The 22,090-nt window shown below is 39.9% G+C and overlaps 1 pseudogene; it reads left to right on the plus strand.

Annotated features, from left to right (window-relative positions):
- Window positions 1–7,030: 7,030 nt before the first annotated feature.
- LOC102869709 lies at window positions 7,031–7,706 on the plus strand (annotated as a pseudogene).
- The last annotated feature ends 14,384 nt before the right edge of the window (window positions 7,707–22,090 follow it).

Genomic DNA, 22,090 nt, shown 5'->3' on the forward strand with positions numbered 1-22,090 from the left:
AAGCGGTTCTCAAGTCAGAGCAAGGATACACTGCATGGTTCAAAGTCAGGAAAGGAGTGTGTCAGGGATGCATCCTGTCCCCTTACCTTTTCAATCTGTATGAAGAACAGATCCTTTGGGAAACTGGGCTTTAGGAGGAAGAGTGTGACATCAAGATTGGAGGAAGACTCATTAACAACCTACGATATGCAAATGACACAACCTTGCTTGCTGAAACTGAAGAAGACCTGAAGCACTTGTTGCAGAAGGTCCAGAACTGTCGTCTTTTATTTGGATTGAAGCTCAACATCACGAAGACAAAGATTCTCACCACTGGGCCAATTGGCATCACCATGTTAGATGGAGAAGAGGTTGAGGTTTTTAACAATTACAACTTTCTCGGATCCACAATCAACATTCTTAACACTAGCAGTCAGGAAATCAAAAGACAAATTGCACTGGGAAAATCTGCTGCCATGGACCTCTCCAGAGTATTGAAGAGCAATGATGTCAGTCTAGAGACAAAGGTGCATCTAAGCCATGGTCTTCTCAATTACTTGTTATGTTTCAGAAAGTTGGACAATGACTAAGGATGACAGAAGATAGATGCCTTTGAGTTGTGGTGCTGGCATGTAAAGGGTGAAACCAAATTTCTCCTTGGAGGCTAGGATTTTGAAGCTCTGCCTCACTTACTTTGGGTATGTGGCCAGGAGGGATCGATCCTTGGAGAGGGACATCATGGTCAGAAAGGTGGATGGACAGTGCAGGAGAGGGACACCCCTAGATGAGATGGATTGATGCAGTGACTATGGCAATGGGAGTTGGTGTGTCAGAATTAATGAGACTGGCTGAGAATGGGGAAGGGTTCAGAGCTGCTATACATAGGGTCGCTGTATATCACAGGCGACTTGATGGCACATAACAACGATAACATACTGTGACAGCTTTGGAAGCAAGAGTGGCATCCCTTTCCTAAATAACATGCCTCCGGAATCTCTATGAATTTTGATAAATGTCAATAGTTGTAGAGGGACTTCAGGCCTTTTGTTCATAGGGTCACTATGAGTCAAGCTTGACTCAAAGGCAATCAACAACAACAACATAGCACACCTTTAAGATAGAATAGAGTTTAGAGTTTCCAAGACAATAGTTTGGTAGATTTTTCATCCAAGGGATATCTGGGTAGATTCTTTTTATCTAGAAATATAATTTGTTGACTATTTTACCACCCAGTGATGGTAAATTAGTGTCATGCTGTTGTTATATGCCATCAAGTTGGAACTGACTCATAGTTGACTTTCCAGTGGGTTTTCAGAAACTGTGAATCACACAGAAGTAGATTGTCTGTTTTTCTTCTGTGGAGCAGTTGGTGGATTTGAACCATCTGAGTTTTGGGGTTGGCAACTCAACCCACTAGGCCACCAGAGCTCCCCAAAATGAGTGTCATAATAGAATTAATTTAGTAAATTGATTTCAGCCACCTTGGTGATTTTTAAAGAAGTAAATTGGAAAGCTATTCATTTTCTCACACATCCTTTACTTGATTACTATATTATCTTTGAAACATTTTACTGCAGCAGATTGATATAGTCCTATTGTCTGCAGCCCCTTAGAAGTATCTGAATTCTCCATGCAATTCACTGTCTCTGAAAACCCACGAGAGGGTCAGCTATGGGTTGGTTCCATTCAGCGGCATTCAGTAAAACAACTGAAATTTCAGCTCTTCTATCTTTACCAGAGCACCACGAGAGAGATAAGGCAGTCAGTCTTCTGTTAAAATTTATAGCCTTCGAAACCCAGTGGAGGGTCATCATAATTTTTTTTAATTTGTTATATTTTAGTAATTCTATGTACTTAGAGGCATAAAGGCTAATGTACTTTAGAAAAATCAAGGTTTTAAGAAAATTACTCGCTGGAAATCAAATTACCATTGTGATGTTCTCATGGCATTTTCATCCTGTGCTTTTTGTGACTTTAACAAACTCTGCAGTCCTCTAGACTCCCATCCCTAATAACATACATATGTGTATAGACAGTATTGCACTGACAAGAGATTCTTCATTGTTTGTACACTAAATAAAAAAATTAAATATAATGATTTCTCTAAATTCAATATTAGGTCATTTACAAGATGGCATCCTGCATTAGTACTAGTAGCATGCATGTTTTGAATTTTACAAAATCCAAGAATGTCTTTATTGGGGGATAGAATTAAAAACATCCTTTCCCCTGAGGCAACAAATGACTGGTCATTTCTCTGACATACATTAAGACTTCTTGATTGAATTCTTCTCTTCCTCAGTGAACTTTTGATCCATTTTAATTCAATGATATTGACCATTTCAGATTATGTGAATATATTGTTGCCTATTAAAAAATGATAAAAATTCTTAGGATGATATAACACTCAGCTCAATATTAAATTAAATAGAATTAGAGCATGTGATTTGGTTTCCTTTAGGGTAAATGGCCTTCCAAATTAATGATTCACTCGTTTTATTTTTTAATGATTTTTATATGGGTTTTTTTTTAAAAATGAGTCATATATGCCCAGACCACAGAAGGCAAAGAGGAAAAAACCATGCAACTGAGAAGCTAAATATCTCTCATCAAGGGAAATGCTGCTGTTCACTGTTAGTAGGTATACAAATTGTCATCAAACACTTTGGGCAGCAAACAGACACTAGCTGGTAAAGTGGAAATGCAGAATTTCCACTGCTGCTCATGACAGATTAGATTAATGGGACAATTTCCTCATTGACAGTTAGTAAAGGTGCTTGAAAGCAATTTACAAGAGGCTTATCAAATGCATCATTACTTTTGTTAATGTTGAAATATGACATTGGAGATCACTCCATAGTAAACTTTATATCACTTTGGGCTAGGACTCCAGGCCTGCCTCCCAGGAATAAAGGCAAGCCAAGAATATAACCTGTGCAGAATTAACTGGAGTCCTCAGGGAGACCCAGAAATTGGATAATGATGCTAGGTGGCTGCTGCTTACAAGAGCTTGACAGAAGTAAATAAAAATCCTCTCTAGAGGGAAAAATAGTGCTGTCCCAGGTCTCACGCTATTTCTTCAAAATTGAACATGTACATACTCTGATTGCCCCACTCCTACTCCTCAGTACTTATATTTGGGAAACTGTAGCATTATGCCCTCAGGGACACGCCTAGGGGTGTTTAGTGCAGTGTGGGAAACAAACCCATAATCATCAACAATGAGAAAAAGTCATCTACTCAATCACTACAGAGTGGTAGAAATAAATTAACTCCAAGCTACACATGTTATAAATTTCACAAATACCATAGTCAGAAAAAAAATATATAATAGTATGATTGAATACAGTGTGATACTAATAAAACTCTGAAACACATAAATTGTTTAGAAATGTGTGCACATATGCTCATTGCCGTTAAGTCAGAACCTCTTCATAACCAACCTTCTAGCAGAGTTATAAGGTAAATCATATGAGAAGACATAGTCCATCCTTCTGCCACAGAGATTCATGTGGATTTGAACTGCAAAAAAAGGAGCGGCATTTGGGTTAGCAGCACGACACCCTATGGGATAGGCTAATTGAGCTCCCTGTTTTTCATATTGCTGTGAAGTTGGAAGCAACTCATGGCTGCTCCTCAGGCAGGTTTGTGGGAGGTCAGGATCAGGAAAGGTGTGTGTGATGGATGCATTCTATCACCTTACGTATTCAATCTATCTGCAAAACAGATCATTCAGAAGGCTGGATTTTATGAGGAGGAATGTGGCATCAGCATTGGAGGAACACTCATCAGCAACCTGCATTATGCAGATGACCCAACCTTACTTACTGAGACTGAGGAGGACATGAAGCATTTGCTACAGAAGGTTAGGAACCGTAGTCTTCAATACGGATTAAACTCAACATGAGTAAAACATAGATACTCCTTATATGCCCATCTCTTGTTTGGCTTGTAACCTTTGTCCTTATCAAATCAACCTGTGTGTTGAACAAATTATTTGAGAAACTAGATTCTATGAAGAATAATGTGGCATCAGGATCACAGGAACACTCAACATCATGATGCAGATAACATAACGTTGCTTGCAAAAATTGACCAAGACTTGAAATACTTTCTACAGAAGATCAAAGACTACAGCCTTTGATACTGGTTACATTTCAACATTAAGAATACAAAACTATTTTCGAAGATTTACTTGTATTTGGATGCACAATCAACACCCATGGTGGTGGCAGCAGTCAAGAAAGGAAATGATGGGTTGCGTTTGGAAAATATGCTGTGAAGGACCTCACCAAAGCACTAAAGAGTAATTATATCATTTTAAAGACTAAGGAGGGCCTGATCCAAGCCACGGTCCTTTCAATTGCTTCCTACATACCCGGAGGTTGAATTGTGAATAAAGAAAACCTAAGAAGAATCTATGTCTTTGAATTGTGATGTTGTAGAAGAGTATTGAATATACCATCGACTGCCAGACGAACAAATAAATCAGTGTTTGAGGAACTACAGTCAGGGTGCTTCTTAGAGGGAAGGATGGTGAAACATCATTTCACATAATTTGGGCGTATTATAAGGAGACACCAATTCCTGAGAAAATATAACATGCTGGGAAAGTCCTTAGAAATGATATTATACGTGGAAAAGTCAGTGAAGAAGGGGATGACCCTCAACAAGATGGACTGGCACAGTGATTTTCACAGTGGGCTTGAGTAAGTCAGCTATGACGAGGATGGTGCAAGGTAGGGCAGGGTTCAAATCAATGTTCACGGGGCCGTTATGTGTCATGGTCAGTAACTCTTAACAAAACAACCACAATTATTACCATAATTAGTCACTCAGCATTTCTACTATATCTAGATTTAGTCTTTCATTAATAAAAAATGGAAATTTTTAGTTATTTCTCTGGTGGCTTAATGGGTGAGTTGGGCTGCCAACTCAGCAGTAGATGGTTGAAAACCACCAGTTGCTCCAAGAGAAAAAGATTTGCAGTTTCCTTCCATGTGGTTTGAAGTTTCCAAAACCCCCTGCAGGGTCAGGTTTTACAACTTGACAGAGATGAGCAATGAGCAGTTATAAAACATTTTATAATTCTAGAAATTGTCTTTTCCCTCAAGATTGGTGCGTACTTTGCCAATATTTGAATTCATTGAATTCGTGTGCATTCAGCTGGCTTGTTTCTGATTACAGTGCTGTCATTTTCTAACTGTGAGAGTTTGTTAAGCTTTTTAGCCTCTATTTTCTAGTTAGTAAAAGGGAAACAATAATGTCAGCTGCAAATAATGTTGTATATAGCAGGAATGTCATTAATATTAATTCCAACTTTCACTTTAATCAAGTTATCAGACCAGATTGAGTTTGATGAATCTTGAAGTAGCTGCTGAATTATGGTACTATGGATGGGATCTGAGCACTGATGTTGTTGTTGTTGTTATGTGCCGTCGAGTTGTATAATGAGATCAAGCATATACATTTGGCCCAAGTCACACTAAAGTAAATGGAAGACTTGGAAATATAATAAAAAGAAAACCAATTCTAGCCAGTAATAGCGGCAATTTTCTGATATTTTGCAGGAAATAGCAGATAGAATAGATGAGGGGATACAACAATTAGAAGTGCTTGGTGCTGAGTAAGGAGGTAATTTTTCTGCTTAACTGTTAATACTAAATCATTGTTGCATTGTGTTTAACTCAAGCTGTATGAAGTATCTATTGAGGATTCATTATGTTTCTTTTTTTGCTATGAAGTACAAATGTCTTCTTTATAAGCCAAAGAAACACAAGATAAAATTACCTGGGGAGAACTCTCCAGAACGCTCTGTGAGAGGCCGGTAAGTGGTGGCTGCTGGAACTGTGCACAGCGACACCTTCCTTCTCCTTTCTGTGTCCCCACATCAGCCTGGACAGCTAAGTGGTGAAGGAAACCACTTACTATGATGTTTTGAGGGCCAAACCCAATGCCACCCAGGAAGAGTGGAAAAAAGCTTATTAGAAATTGGCCTTGAAGTACCAATCTGATAAGAATCTAAATGAAAACGAGAAGTTTTAAAGAGACTTCCCAAGCTTGTAAAGTGCTTTCTAATGCAAAGAAAAGAGAATTATATGATAAAGGAGGAGAACAGGCCATTAAAGAGGATGGAGCAGGTGGTGACTTTGCCTCACCTGTGGAAATCTTTGATATGTTTTTTTTGGAAGTGGAGGAAGAATGCAGAGAGAAAGGAGAGGAAAATAAATGTTGTCCATCAGCTCTCAGTAAGATCAGAAGATGTACATAATAGTGCAACAAGAAAACTACCTGTGCAGAAGAACGTGGTTTGTGACAAAGGCGAAGGCTGAGGAGTCAAGAATGGAGCAGTAGAATGTTGTGCATATCACTGAGGTTGTTATTAAGTGTCGTTGAACCGTAGGCGATCCATAGTGACTCTATGAACAAAAGACCTGAACGCTTGTATAACTTTCATCCTTTCTCCATGTTCATAGGGTTTTTGGAGGCAAGCTATATCAGAAGTGGATGCCTCTCCTGTTTCCAACCTTGTTTTAATTGGGAAGCTCCACCAAACAGTGCCCACCATGTGTAACCATCATCATATTTGACATATCAGTGTCACAGTGTTCAGCATCACAGCAACCGTAAGTTACCTCTGTACAGCAAGTGGACAGACCAGTGTTATATCACTTAGAAGAATGTTTGACCTAAAACCAAACCAGGCCAGAGGGCCACAGATTTAAATCACCCACCTTTGGCTTGCTAACATACTACCACTAGGCCAATAGAGCTCTTTCATTATTGCTGTTTTTATTGTTGTTTAGTGTCATTGAGCCATAGACGACTCACAGCGAACCCATGAGTGAAAGACCTGAACACTTGTATAATTTTCATCATTTCTCCACTTTAATAGAGTTTCTGGAGGCAAGCTATTTTGGAAGTGGATGCCACTCTTACTTCTAAGCTTGTTATAATTGGAAAGCTCCACTGTCCACCCTGGGTAACCATTATCACATTTAACACATCAGTGTCACAGTGTTTAACATCACAGCAACCACAAGGTACTGGAATGCAAATAAGAATTCTTCAGGTTGGACTTGGAATGATGGTTCAGCAAATTCAGTCTATGTGCATGGAGTGTCAGGGCTATGGGGAACAGATCAGCCCTAAAGACAAATGTAAAAGCTGTAATGGAAGGAATATAGTTCAAGACAAAAAGATTCTAGTTCTTATTGACGAAGGCATGAGAGATGGTCAGAAGCCTGAAGATGTTATCATTGTTTTAGATAAGAAGGATCATGCTGTTTTTTACTAGATGAGAAGAAGGCCTTTTTATGTGTATGGACATAAAGCTGGGTGAAGCATGATGTGGTTTCCAATAGCTAGTATCTACTCTTGACAACTGACCTATAGTCATCACCTCTCATCCAGGTCTGATTGTCAAGCATGAGGATATTAAATGTATGTTAAATGATGGCACGTGGATTTCTCGTAGGCCACGTGAAAGAGGGTGCCTAATCATTGAATTTAAAGTCAGCTCTCCCAAGAATGGCTTTCTTTCTCCTGAAAAACTCCTATCGGAGAGGGAGGAGGTAGAAGAGACTGATGAAATGGATCAGGTAGAACTGGTGGACTTTTGTACAAATCAGGAAAGATGATGCCTTTACAATGAAGAAGCATATGAGGATGATGACCATCACCCCAGAGGCAGGTTCAGCGTCAGACCTCTTAATGGGCACCGCTAAGTCCACTGCTAGAATTTGATATGCAGTAAGGGCATAAATGAAGGACTATATTAATGATATTCTCTCTATTTGGCTATTGTTTTGTTTAAATATTTAAATATAATAGTGGGGTTTTTAAATTAATAAACTCATATAAAAGCTAAAAAAATATATAATTACCTAATTTTATGAGACAATTTTCAAATTTACAAAATCCAAATCTGATACAAGAACTACACATTTGTATTTGAAAGAAGCACCCTACATACATGATTCTTATACATACAAAAGTTTTTAACCACTGGGATCAAGATTTCCGTAATTGCCATATGTTGAATCTCTTTAGCTCTTAAGGAACACAATGCAAATGTAGGCATATATATGGTTGGTTTCTTGGCAGTGAAACTTGCTTTTTTTCCCCGTCAGTGAAAAAGATAAACAATTAGATTCCCTGTTGCTTGAGGCAAAATTATCATAAAGCCTGTTGAAAGAGACAAAAATCCTTCAGTTGACCATTCCAGAAGACTCAAGAATAACTGGAATTGCCAAGTAGGTGATGGCATAAACTTTTTGGAATTGTCTATTGTTTCTCTGAGCTGATTGAGGGATTCTTGCTATATGGTGGAGTCCTGAGAGACCTGTCATTTTTCAGGCACTTCAGGAGAGTACCTTGTGATATGGAACTGACTGAGATAGGTTTTTTTTAAAATATTTGTTAAATTCACTTCTGGGCTAAAAGTAATCCACCAGCTGCTCTGTGGGAGACAGATGGGCATTCTCCTTTCGTGTGATTGACAGCCTCTGAAAATCCACTGGAGGGTCAGCTGTGAGTTGCTTCTGACTTGATGGCAAATAACAAGATAGGCTCTAATTCTGGCCTCAAATACCAATGCAGTGGTCAGAATTTCCTGCCATATCTTCTAATAACAGTAGCAAAATAGAATGGTGGCTAAGTGGTAAAGAGTTATACTGCCAACCCAAAGGCATACAGTTCAAATTCGCCAATTACTCCACTGGAGAAAGGAGAACAATCTCCTCCCATGACAAGTACTGCCTCTGAAAACCCATTTAAGGGTTAACTATGAGTTGGTTCTGACTTGATGGTACATAATAACAGAATGACAAATAAGTGTATTCATATAAAATCATGGAAAAGGAATTCTAATGCTTTTTAAAAAATATAACTACTGATTTTGGGAAAAAAAAGTCAGATTATCTCAAAGGTACACAGTAGGAATCCACCAGCTACTCCACGGGAGAAAGATGAGCGGTCTCCTCCAGTGCCTTTAACTGCCTCTGACACCCTGCGGGAGTGTCAGCTACGGGTCAGTTCTGACACTGATACACAACAACAACTATGCGTATTATTTCCAAAGTATAAATTTATAGTGTACTTTTTCCTGAGTAAACTTGTTGTAAGCTATGCTAGCGTAGTAGTTTAAGTGTTGGGCTGTTAACCAAAAGTTCAGTAGTTTGCTACCAGCTGCTTCCCAGGAGGAAAATGAGGCATTTTCTTTCTCTAAAAATGTACTTGGAAGCTCAATGAAGAGTCGTCGTAAGTTTGGATTCTACTAGACAGCAGTGGGTGGAGTGGATCATAGTTAAATTCACAGTTGTAGAAATAGGAACAACTCCTTTAAAAGTCCAAAAGTACCAAGACTTAACAGTCAGGATGACTTATCCGCCATCATCACTATTATTTGCTGTGCACTTAACTCCAACTCAGAGTGATACCATGTTCGTCAGAGCAGAACTGTTTACTAGAGGGTTTTCAATGCCTGATATTTTGGAAATAGCTTACACCACTCAGAGACTCCATACAACTTTTTCTTGGTTTTGTGTACCTTCAAGTTAGAACTGACCCATATCTGACCCTCTCCAGTGGATTTTCAGAGGCAGTAATTGAACAGGAGGAGATGCCCATTCTTCTGTGGAGCTGCCGGTGGATTCAAACCATGTGCTTTTGAGACTGCAGCACTGCTTTTTACCACTGCACCACTAAAGATTCCTGTTTTCTGTTAATTACAACATCTTTAATTAGTTAAATGGAGAGTGTTTAAAGAAGCAAGCAGGCCTTCGGAGCCCACAAAAACTTACCAGGAGACTCCCAGGCCAACAGATGGTTTTAAGGGAATTGATTTCCAGAGCCTCAACTTTCATGCCTGTCCTATCTAAACGTGATCTGAGACGACTTCTGTAGTTGTGAAGTCATGCAGAATTCTGCTTTCATTTAAAAAAAAAGCGTCAATCTCTCCTCATGGTTAATCCCCTGGAGCTTGGAATGGGAAAATCTCCATCATCAAATTCAAAATGAGAAATGTAAAATTTAGTTTGGGTATTGAGAAAGTTCCATTTCCTTCTTAACAATATCTAATTTCCCTACATTCACGGTTCTCACATTCCATGTTCCAATCACTAGTGTCTGCTTACAATTGTTCCTCTTCCTTTGTATTTCCATACTTGAAAGCTCTACTTCAGTTGCCCTTTCTTTATACGACTGGAACAGCACATCAGCAGAGAACTGCCAGAAGTCCAGGCTGGGTTTAGAAGGGGTCAGGGTACTAGGGATATTGTAGCTTATGTTAGATGGATCTTAGCTGAAAGCAGGGAATACCAGAAGAATGTCTGTTTCATTGATTATGCAAAGGCGTTTGGCTGTGACATAACAAACTGTGGCTGACTCTGAGAAGAATGGGAATCCCAGAACGCTTGATTGTGCTAATGCGAACCTATACTTAAACCAAGAGGCAGTCGTCTCAGAGCAAGGAAATACAGCGTGGTTCAAAATTGGGAAGGGTGTACGCCAGGGATGTGTCCTGGTTCCATACCTTTTCAACTTGTAGGCAGAGCAGATTATCCAGGAGGCTGGGCTCTATGAGGAGAAGTGTGGTGTCAGGGTTGGTGGAAGATCTATCATCAATCTGTGTTATGCAGATGACACAACCCTGCTTGCTGAAACTGAGAAGGACCTGAAATGTTTGCTGCAGAGGGTTGAGGACTGCAGTTTTTAATATGGATTGAGGCTCAATATCAAGAAGACAAAGATTCTCACCACTGGACCAATTGGCAGCATCAGCATGGATGGTGAAGAGACTGAGATTGTTCAGAGCTTTAGTTTGCTTGGCTCCACAGTCAACACTCTTGACACCAGCAGCCAGGAACTTAAAAGACGAATTGCGATGGGAAAGTCTGCTGTTAGGGATCTCTCCAAAGTACTGGAGAGCAATGGTGTCACTGGTCTTTGCAGTCACTTGTTATGCTTCAGAGAGCTGGACAATGACTAGGGAGGATAGAAGGAGAATTGATGCCTTTGAGCTGTGGTGCTGGAGAAGAGTATTGAGTGTACCATGGACTGCCAAGAAAAACAGATTCATCCTGGAGAGGGTTAGACAGGGCTGCTCCTTGGAGGCAAGGATTCTGAGGCTCCGTCTAACATACTTTGGTCATGTTGTAAGGAGGGACAGGTCCTTGGAGAGGGACATCATGCTTGGGAAGGTGGAGGGACAGCGCAGGAGGGGAAGACCCTCTATGAGGTGGATTGATTCAGTGACTGGGGTAATCGGGATGGGTTTGTCAGAGGCAGTGCGATTGGCACAGGACAGAGCGGAGTTTAAGTCTGTTGTACATAGGATCACTATGAGTCGCAAGCGACTCGACGGCACATAACAGCAACAACATTGAGAAAGTGATAACTTATAATAGATGGATAATACAGACTTGTCTTCAGGTGGTTTACAAATGTTAGCCTACAAAAAAAAAAAAAAAAAAGGAAGGATGGAACGAAGGAAAAAAGACCAAAAATATTTTTTCTTTTTAATTTTTCATTTAATTTGTTTTCTTTCAATAAATAATAAACATTTTGTTTTATAAAATTAATCCCAATTCGTCAGTGCACTTTATTGAACATCTCATCAGAATCTCACTCTACCTTGGCTTTCCCTTCACCCTAGTCATCCATCCACTAATCTCTGCTCCCCTCTCCCTCCCTGTCTGTTCCTGTCAACTGTCCATAGTTGTTTCTATCTGTGTATAAACAGATTCTTTAGCTTTTTTTCAGGCAGTATGTGCATCCTGTTTCACACTGTTAATTGCAATAAACACAATGTCTAATTATCCATTCATTTTACATTGACCTTCCCTTCACTTATCCCAATAAAGTGGTCATTATCTATTCATTCATAAAATACATTTTAATGATGTATTGTTATGTGATTTGATTAGATACGTGACAAGGGTTTCAAAGAATGGAGCAGTCATTTCCATTTATTGTAAACAATTTTGCTCAGCACTTATATTTAAAAAAATGTAACATGATAATATAATTGATGCTGAAACCTGATGTACTCTAGCATTAAATAAGTCATGCGAAGATATATCATTTGAAAACCAAGACTCATTAATCTCCTAACCAAGCCAAATCTACTGCCATTGAGTCAATCCTGATTTATTGTGGCCCTCCATTGACTTTCCAAGGCTATAAATCTTATTGGAAACAAACTGCCTCATTTTTCTTCTGAGGAGCTGCTGGTAGATTTGAACTGTTGACCTTTTAGTTAGCAGCAGATGGCAGAAATTTCATTACTTGCAGCTGTTAAAGAATAGAAAATTTACATATCATTTAAGATTTATGTGTAGATTTAACAGATAAAATTGCTGGGGGAAGGGATTTAGCTTTCCCAAAATCATTTCATAAGTCACCCCAGCAAAACATTTAAATACCACTGGTTCATGAGTAGTTCTCTAACATCTGTAAATGTTTAGTTTGCTAAGTGGCTACTAAGACTGCAGATGTCCAGATCCTACACCAACCAGCAGCTCAGGTTGAGCCGCTCTGTGGTACACCAGTCTCCTGAGGAGGATCAAGTAGCTGTCAGTGTGATTAGGATGCTTGCAATCCAAAGACTGCACTCTGGGTCATGTACTTCATATAGTCTTCCTCCCGTCTTCCAATTTTAGACAGCAGAGTGGTTTACAGGTGTAGGTTTACTGTGCGCGTATATTAGTAACATAAGAACACCTAGTTTTCAAAATGAACTCTGATGGCATGACCTAACAGATACAGAGTTGTATTGCCAGTCCTTCCACAATATGTTCGAATCCACCAGCTGCTCCATGAAAGAAAGTTGGGAAATTCCCCCCTAATTGTGATATACAGCCTCTGAAAACCTGCTGGAGGGTCAGCTAGGGGTCAATTCTGTCTTGAAAGCAAGGAATTTGAGTACTTTGCAATGTAAATTTCAATTCATAGGACCAAGTTACTCTTTTTTCACTTCCTTGTTGTCTATGTATTTCTTTTGAAGGTCCGCACATGACAACTCTCGAAGTCACGTAAAAAGCCATTAAAATGCTGAAGTTTTGTTGTCAAGGGTTTACTTCTACCTCTCTGTCCCAACTTTCACTCATTTCATTATCACAGGGGCTGCAAGGAGGCTAGAGGATCTGAAGAAAAATGAGGCAAAGTCCCTGCCCTTAAGCTGTTTCCAGTAGAGTGAAAGATACAGACACATAAATCAATAATTTTAATACCTTGCACAAACATCAGAACTAAGAAAAGGAAGAACAAAGGACTTTAGGAAACCAACCAGCTAAGAGAACTGGAGAGACTTAGTAGAAAAAGTGACAAAACGAAGTTGAGGCCAAATCAGTCACAAAAGGTTTGCGTCAATAGCTCACCAGAAAGCACACACATATTACTTTCCCCCCGGATATGTTGTTTTTTATTATACTAGTTTATTTATGTTGAACACTGTGACACTGATGTGCCAAATGTGATAATGGTTATCCATGGTAGACAGTGTTTGTTGGAGCTCCCCAATTAAAACAAGGTTGGAAGCAGTAGTGGCATCTCCATTTCTAAAATAGCTTGCCTCAGGAAACCCTATGAACTTAGAGAAATGATGAAAGATATACAAGCATTCAGGTCTTTCATTCATAGGGTCACTATGAGTCATCTACAACTTAACGACACTTAAAAACAATAGCAACAACAACAGTTTATTTATAAAATTCGAATATTGTTGTTGTTATGTGCCGTCCAGTCGCTTGCGACTCATAGCGACCCTATGCACAACAGCCCTAAACCCTGCTCTATCCTGCGCCAACCGCACTGCCTGACACACCCATCCCGATTACCACAGTCACCGAATCAATCCATCTCATAGGGGGTCTTCCCCTCCTGCGCTGTCCCTCCACCCTCCCAAGCATAATGTCCCTCTCCAAGGACCCGTCCCTCCTGGCAACATGTCCAAAGTATGTCAGACGAAGCCCCAGAATCCTTGCCTCCAAGGAGTAGCTTGGTTTAATCCTTACCAAGATGAATCTGTTTGCTTTCCTGGCAGTCCATGGTACATTCAGTACCCTTCTCCAGCACCACAGCTCAAAAGCATCCACTCTCCTTCTGTCCTCCCTAGTCATTGTCCAACTCTCCGATGCATAACAAGTGATTGCAAAGACGATGGCCTGTATCAGGCGCACCTTGGTCTCCAGAGAGACACCGTTGCTCCTGAGTACTTTAGAGAGGTCCCTAACCGCACACTTTCCCATCGCGATACGCTTTTTGATTTCCTGACTGCTGGTGCCGAGAGTGTTGACTGTGGAGCTGAGCAAACTGAAGCTGTGAACAATCTTAATCTCTTCACCATCCATCCTGACGCTGCCAATTGGTCCAGTGGTGAGAATCTTTGTCTTCTTGACATTGAGCCTCAGTCCATATTCAGGTCCTCTTCAGTTTCAGCAAGCAGGGTTGTGTCATCTGCATAACGCAGATTGTTAATAGATCTTCCACCAATCCTGATGCCACAATTCTCCTCATAGAGCCCAGCCTTTCAGATAATCTGCTCTGCATGCAGGTTGAAAAGGTATGGAGACAGAATGCATCCCTGGCATACACCCTTCCCAATTTTGAACCATGCAGTGTTACCCTGCTCTGTTCTGACTACTGCCTCTTGGTCCAAGTACAGGTTTCGCATTAGCACAATTAAATGTTCTGGGATTCCCATTCTTCTCAGAGTCAGTCACAGTTTGTTATGATCCACACAGTCAAATGCCTTTGCATAATCAATGAAACACAGATAGACATTCTTCTGGTATTCCTTGCTTTCAGCCAAGATCCATCTAACATCAGCAACAATATCCCTAGTACCACGACCCCTTCTAAACCCAGCCTGGACTTCCAGAATACATTGTTAAAAACTCCTCTGTTGTTTCTCTATCTTTGGGATGTAGAACACTTTATCAGGATCTAACATAGTGTCTTGCACATAGTAGTTGTTCAATAAATAATTATTCAATTTTAAAAAGTGAATTGACATATTTCAAGAAACAAATGCTGCCCTGGACGTGCTCACAAGGTTATGCCAAGAAGTCTGGAGGATAGCTACCTGGCTAGCTGACAAGAAGAGATTCATATTTATTCTCATTCCAAAAAAAAAGGTTATGTGACAGAGAGCAGAAATTCTCTGAGAGTATCACTGATATCACATGCAAGTAAAATCTTGCTGTAGATTATCCAAAATGACTTGAACAGCACATCAACAAAGAATTATCAGAAGTACAAGCTGAGTTTAAAAGAGGGCATGGCACTAGGGACATACATCATTGCCAATGTGAGATGGATCTTGGCTGAAAGCAGAGAGTACCAGAAGAATAACTATCCTTGTTTTCTTGATTATGCAAAAGCATTTGACTGTGTGGATCACAACAAATTGTGGCTAAACTTGAGAAGAATGGGAATCCCAGAACATCTGATTGTACTCATGTGAAACCTATACTTGGGCTATGTGACAATCATCAGAACACAGAAAGGAGACACTGCATGCAGGGTTCAAAATCAGGAGAGGAGTGCATCAGGGATGTGTTCTGTCTCCATAATTTTTCAATCTATATGTGAAATAGATCATTTGGGAGGCTAGTTTTTATGAGTAGGAATGTGGCATCAGAATTGGAAGAAGACTCATCAATAACTTGAGTTATGCAGATGACACAAGCTTGCTAGCTAAAACTGAGGAGAACTTAAAATATTTGCAGCCAAAAATCAAAGACTGCAGTCTTCAATACGGATTGAAGCTCAACATTAAGAAAACAAAGATTCTCACCACTAGGCCAATTAGCAGCACCAAAAGAAATTGAGATTAACAATTTCAGCTTGCATGGCTCCACAATTAGCACTCATGTAAACAGCAGCCAAGAAATCAAAAGATGAATTGAATTAGGAAAGTCTGCTCTTAGGGACCTCTCCAAAGTGCTGAAGTGTAAAGATTACTATCTCGAGATTAAGATGTGCCTGATCTAGGCCATGGTATTTGCAATTACTTGTTACATAGCAGAGTACTGGACAATGAATAAGGATGACAGAAGAAAAATTTATGTCTTTGAGGCATAGTTTTGGAGAAGAGTATTGAACATATCATGGACTGTCAAGAGAACAAACTAATCTGCCCTTGAGATGGAGAAACCAAGGTGCTCTCAGGAGGCAAGGATTATGAGACTCTTTGTCACATACTTTGAGCATGTTACCAGGAGTGACACATCCTTGGAGAATGATATCATGCTTGAAAAGGTAGGGACATTGCAGAAGAGGAAAAACCTTGATTAAACAGATTGACACCATGACTGTGATAATAGGTGCAGGTGTGTCAGAGACAGTGCAATTGGTTCAGGTTAGGACAGGTTTTGGAGCTACTGTATATAGGGTTGTTATGAGTCACAGCCAACTCTGTGGTATACAGCAACAAGTGCGTGCCTGTAAAAAGAGCAAGAACCACATGGGAATGGCCATTTCTAACCTTTGCAAGCTTCACAAAAGGGAACTATCCCTACCCACAGCATCAATAACACAAACCAAATTATCATGAGATCAGACATGTCCCCCACACTGCTGCCATACCTCTTTTTACTCTTCTCAACACTAATCTTACTTCTTTGCTGCATCCAAAATCCAATTTAATAGCTCACAGAGCACCCTGAACCAGATTGAAGAAGGCAAAAGTGAATAAAATGAATAACAAAATAAATAGAATAGAGTCAAAACAACTCCAGAAATGTATACACTGGCACCTCAGCCTCAACCCTTATTGTGGCTTTTCCTCCTGCTCAATTTTCCAACAAAGTTCTCAGCCCTCAAAAATACTAACTCTGTACATCCTTCAGGTCTTACCTCACATTAGGTCTTCAGTAGGTGTTGCTGCCATAGGTGTAGCTGTAGCAGGAAGGGCTCTCACATTGTCTTGCTTTCACTTCCAGAAGATGTTATCTTGGCAGCTAGAGCTGTCCAATTTATTGGTAAGACTTAACCATTCTCCTTGTAGATTGTCGAGACTGCTAAATCCCCTTAGAGAATGATAGATAGTCAACCCTCTTATGGCAAGGCTAACAGGCCCCATTCACATATTCCCGGCCACCTACATAGCAAAGTCAGATGGCTAGGAAAGGTCATGTTGAAAGATAATCTCCATAGACCACCCTCTAGCTCTTCTATTAATATTAACGTATGAAAAAACAACTTTTTCCTTATAATATATAATAACTATATTCATAAACATGTGTAAGCAACAGCTTCATTCCTTGTGCCCCATTTTTAGATTTCTGATTTGCCCATCCCTATCAAATCAGCATTCTAAAGAAACAAGCATGTTCCTTTCTGTGAGAAGTCTTCTGTTCCAGTTAGAGTTTTTTTAGTATCTGCACCCATAAGGAATGTCCAGTCAAGAGCAAACCATCACATTGCAGCAATCAACACTAGTCACAGCATGGAACATCTTGGGTTCTGGTCAACTCATCTCATGCCATCCAAAACTAGGTCCAAATAGGTATCAGTGTCCAACTCAGTAGTCCACATCTTTTTCTGCGTTCCAAACTGACTGGCCCCTTCACTCTTCCTTAGCCTCCACATGAGGCCAGGTCAACAGGATGGGGTCCTCAGGACTCTGCTTCTCAAAGCCAGCATCCCTTTTGCACTTATCTGTATCTCTATCTATCTATCTATCTATCTATCTATCTATCTATCTATCTATCTATCTATCTATCTACCTATCTATCATCTATCTATCTATCTATATCTATATATCATCTGCATACAAGGACAACAATCCTAATGGAACATGTCAAAACTCAGACAGTCTCTTCATTGCTTCATGCCTCTTAATTCCGCTCTTGTGGATCTAGGTGGTCACTATGAGTGACCATACTTGCCAGTTCCTTTTAATGTCAAGTCCTGAAGGGGCTCTGATGAGTATCACACTTACCATGCTCAGAACCCAAACTGCTTATCTCAGTTTTAAAAGGTCAAAGTCTCTTTTCTTCTCTCTCTCTCTCTCTCTTCCAAATGTACACAAAAGTCCAAGGAACATCTATTCAAATGCAAATTTCCTCAGAGTTCTGGGTAGGACTTAGTCCTATCCCAGGCTAAGCCCCAAACCCTCTAATTCTACTGCTTAAAACAAGCAATTCTCCAGGACAAATTTTCCTCTTTTAGTACTTCTGATCAACATTACCCTCAGGGCTGATTATACACTTTCAAGATTTATAATGTCTAGCACATAAACGGAGAACTTCCAAATGTACAGGCTAGGTTTAGAAGAGGTGATGGTACTGGGATATTATAGTGAATGTTTGATGGATCTTGGCCTAAAGCAGAGAGTACCAGAGGAATGTCTATCTGTGTTTTATTGACTATGCAAAGACTTTTGACTGTGTGGATTACAACAAACAATAGCTAACTCTGAGAAGAATGGGAATCCCAGAACAATTGATTGTGCTTATGTGAAACCTATACTTGGACCAGGAGACAGTCATCAGAACAGAGCAAGGAAATACTGCATGATTCAAAATCTGGGAGGGTGTATGTCAGGGATGTGTCCTATCTCCATCTTTTCAATCTATGTGTGAAGAGATCATCCAGAAGGTTGGGCTCTATGAGGAGAAATGTGGTATCAGATTTTGAGGAAGACTCATCAACAACCTGCATTATGCAAATGACACAATCTTGCTTGCTGAAACTAAGAAGGACCTGCAGAACTTGCTGCAGAAGGTCAAGGACTGAGGCCTTCAATACGGAATGAAGCTCAAAATCAAGAAAACAAAGATTCTCACCATTGGACTGATTAGCAGTATCATAATAGATTGTAAAGAGATAGAGATTGTTGGCAGTTTTAGTTTGCTTGGCTCCATAATCAACACTTTTGGAGCCAGCAGCCAGGAAATAAAAGACGAATTGCATTGTGAAAGTCTGCAGTCAGGGACATCTCCAGAGTACTGAAAAAAAATAATGTCAGTCTGGAGACTAAGGTGTGCCCAATCCAGGCCATGGTCTTTGCAAAATTACATGCTATGCGTCAGAAAGCTAGACAGTGACTAGGGATGTCAAAGGGAGAATTGATGCCTTTGAGCTGTGGTATTGGTGAAGAGTATTGAATAAATATGGACTGTAACACACTTTCAAGATAGTATATGGACTGCTAAGAGAAAGAACAGGTTCATTCTGCAGAGGATGAAACTGGGCTGCTCTTTGGAGACAAGGATTCTTAAGCTTCATCTGGCATACTTTTGACATGTTGCAAGGAGGAGCTAGTCCTTGGAAAGGAACTGTATGCTCAAGAGTGTGGAGCTACAACACAGGAAGGGAAGACCCTTGGTGAGATTCACTGACTCTGATTGGAGTAATGTTGGTAGGTGAGTCAGAGACAATAAGGTTGGCATCTGGAGAGGGTTAAACGAGGCTGATCCTGGGAGGCAAGGATTCTGAAGCGTCTTCTGACATACTTTGGACATGTTGCAAGGAGGGACCAGTCCTTGAAGAGGGTCATCATGCTCGGGAGAGTGGAGGAACAGTGCAGGAGAGGAAAACTCTCAATGAGGTAGATTGATTTAGTGACTGGGGTAATAAGGGTAGGTGTGTCAAAGACAGTAAGAGATTGGCACAAGATAGAGCAGGGTCTAGGGCTGTTGTGCATAGGGTCTCTATGAGTCATATACAATCCAATTGTACATAACAATATAACAACAACAGGATAGAGAAGGGTTAAGTTGTGCATAGCATCACTATGAGTCGCAGATGACTTAATGGCACATAACAACACCAACTAATGATTTATATCATACATCTTAACATTAGAACAATAAAACCCTCAATTATTTATACAATATATCTTAGTATTACTATATAAACAAAACCCTCAAACAGCAGTATTCATAAAGTTAAATAAGCAAAAATCTTAACACAAATCTTTTGAGGAATTAACAATTTCAACTTCAATCTCCACCTCCAATGCATTTTATCCACATATATGCATATGGCCTGAGACCTATTTCCTTATTTCAGGCTAAAAGCTGTTTTTCCTTTCCATTTTAGTAGTATCAAAAGTATCCATTTTAACTGTACAAGCCTCTAACTTCTTACAAAATCACACATTTTTATAAGTCTGGAACCATCAAATGGAATCCTGTTTCTGACAACTGTAATAAAAGCAAGGGTCAAGTAGGACATGGGCATAAATGGCCTTTATCAACTTCACAAAGGGGAACTAACCCCATCCACAGCATCAATAACACAAAACCAATTCCCATGAGGGAATGTCCTTCACACATACTTCTTTCTACTCATCTCAGTACCAATCTTACTTTTTTCTGAGTTCACAATCCAATGTGATAGCTCACAGAGCACACAGAACCATATTGAGGAAGGCAAAAGATTATGCCTGATTAATAACAGAGTAGTCCAACTAGCTCCTGAAATGCACACACAAGCACCTCAGCCTCAAGCCTTGTACCTTCAGTCCTGCCACTGTTGGTTCCCCCATCCCACCCTAACCCAATTGTCCAGCAGAGTTTTCAGTTCTGTCAATATTGACTCTACCCCTAGGCCCAGGTATCAACACATGTCAGGTTTCCAGTTCAACTGTAGAAGTTGCTGCCATAGGTATAGCTGGAGCAGGAAGGCTCCTATATTGTCTTACTTCAATAGCACCAGGAAATCTGTCTCTGTGACTCCTTATTGTTAGGTACCATCAAGTTGAATATAACTGATAGTGACCCTATGAACAAGAGATCTGAACTCTGTTCTATCCCATGCCATCCTCACATTTCTGACACACAAGAGCCCATTGTGGCAGTCACCATGTCAATCCACCTGGTTGAGGGTCTTCCTCTCCTTTGTCGACCCTCCACTGTTCCTAGCATCATGTTCCTCTCTAAGGAATAGCCTCTCCTAGCAATATGCCCAGAGGATATGAGGGAAAGTCTCATTGTTCTTGCCCCCAAAGAGTACTCTAGCTGCTCCCTCTCCAAGACAGATTTGTTTGTTCTTTTGGCCATCCATAATATGTTCAGTATTCTTCTCCAACACCATAGAGCAGATTCAAATTGTCAACAACTTCATCTTGCTTGGATTCACAATTAACACTCTTGGTAACAGCAGCAGTCTCTGTGACTAGAGCTGTTAAATTTATTGGTCAAATTTGCCACACTCCTTGTAGATTATTAAGACTGGTTAATTCCCTTGTGGAATGATAGACAGCCAACCCCCTTGTGTATAGGCAAATAGACCCCATTAGCATATTCCTGGCCATTTACATAGCAAAGTCAAAAGGCTAGAAAAAGTCATATTGAAAGATAAATTCTATACTGTTCTTTTTAACACTCCTAAGAAGTTCTAACTTTCTTACAGGGTGCCTAATGCATTTATTAACTAAGTTAATATTTTTAACAAAGTATGAAAGTCATCATTTTTAGTCAATCAGCCCCAAACCCTAAAGGATATGTCAATGGTTGTTTTCACTCTTTCCTCCTTTTTCCCATTAAGTCAGAGTCTAGTACATAATATAAAACTTCTCTCTCACTTTCTCATTGTCATTGACTCAGAACTGACTCATGACTGGCCTTCATCATTGGATTACCAAAATCTATAAATTGTTCAAAAGGATATTGCTCATCTTTTCCTCATCGGGTTACTGGTGGATTTGATCCACTTAAGGAGGATGGCCTTGGGATTAACAATGTAATTCCCTATGGACAATGACCTTCCAGATTATATGTTTGTGTTTTTTTTTTTTTTTTTTTTGCGAAGAAGAAGGAGTGACATCCACTTCCTAAACTAAATGCCTCTGGAAACTCTGTAAACTACACAAACTCTCTAAACTTTATAAATGTACAGAAATGATGTTAGTTATAGAACAGAGTTCAGGCCTTTTGTGCAAAGCTTACTCTCAGTCGTATTCGACTTGATGACACTTAATTGCAGCTAAATGAAACTAGTGCTGTTATGTCTGGAGGAACACTCTTTCACTTTGTACATCGCTCTTTGTCAATGTGCATGCACTATGAAGTAACCTGGGTTTGCTGTGATTCTGAACCTTGTACCATTGGGGTATCAAATACCAGAATGGTTTCCCAATGTGGACAGTGTTTGGTGG

Source organism: Elephantulus edwardii, unplaced genomic scaffold (genome assembly GCF_000299155.1).
Source record: "Elephantulus edwardii isolate Elephantulus edwardi_28Jun2011 unplaced genomic scaffold, EleEdw1.0 scaffold00043, whole genome shotgun sequence".
In the NCBI taxonomy this organism is placed as follows: domain Eukaryota; kingdom Metazoa; phylum Chordata; class Mammalia; order Macroscelidea; family Macroscelididae; genus Elephantulus; species Elephantulus edwardii.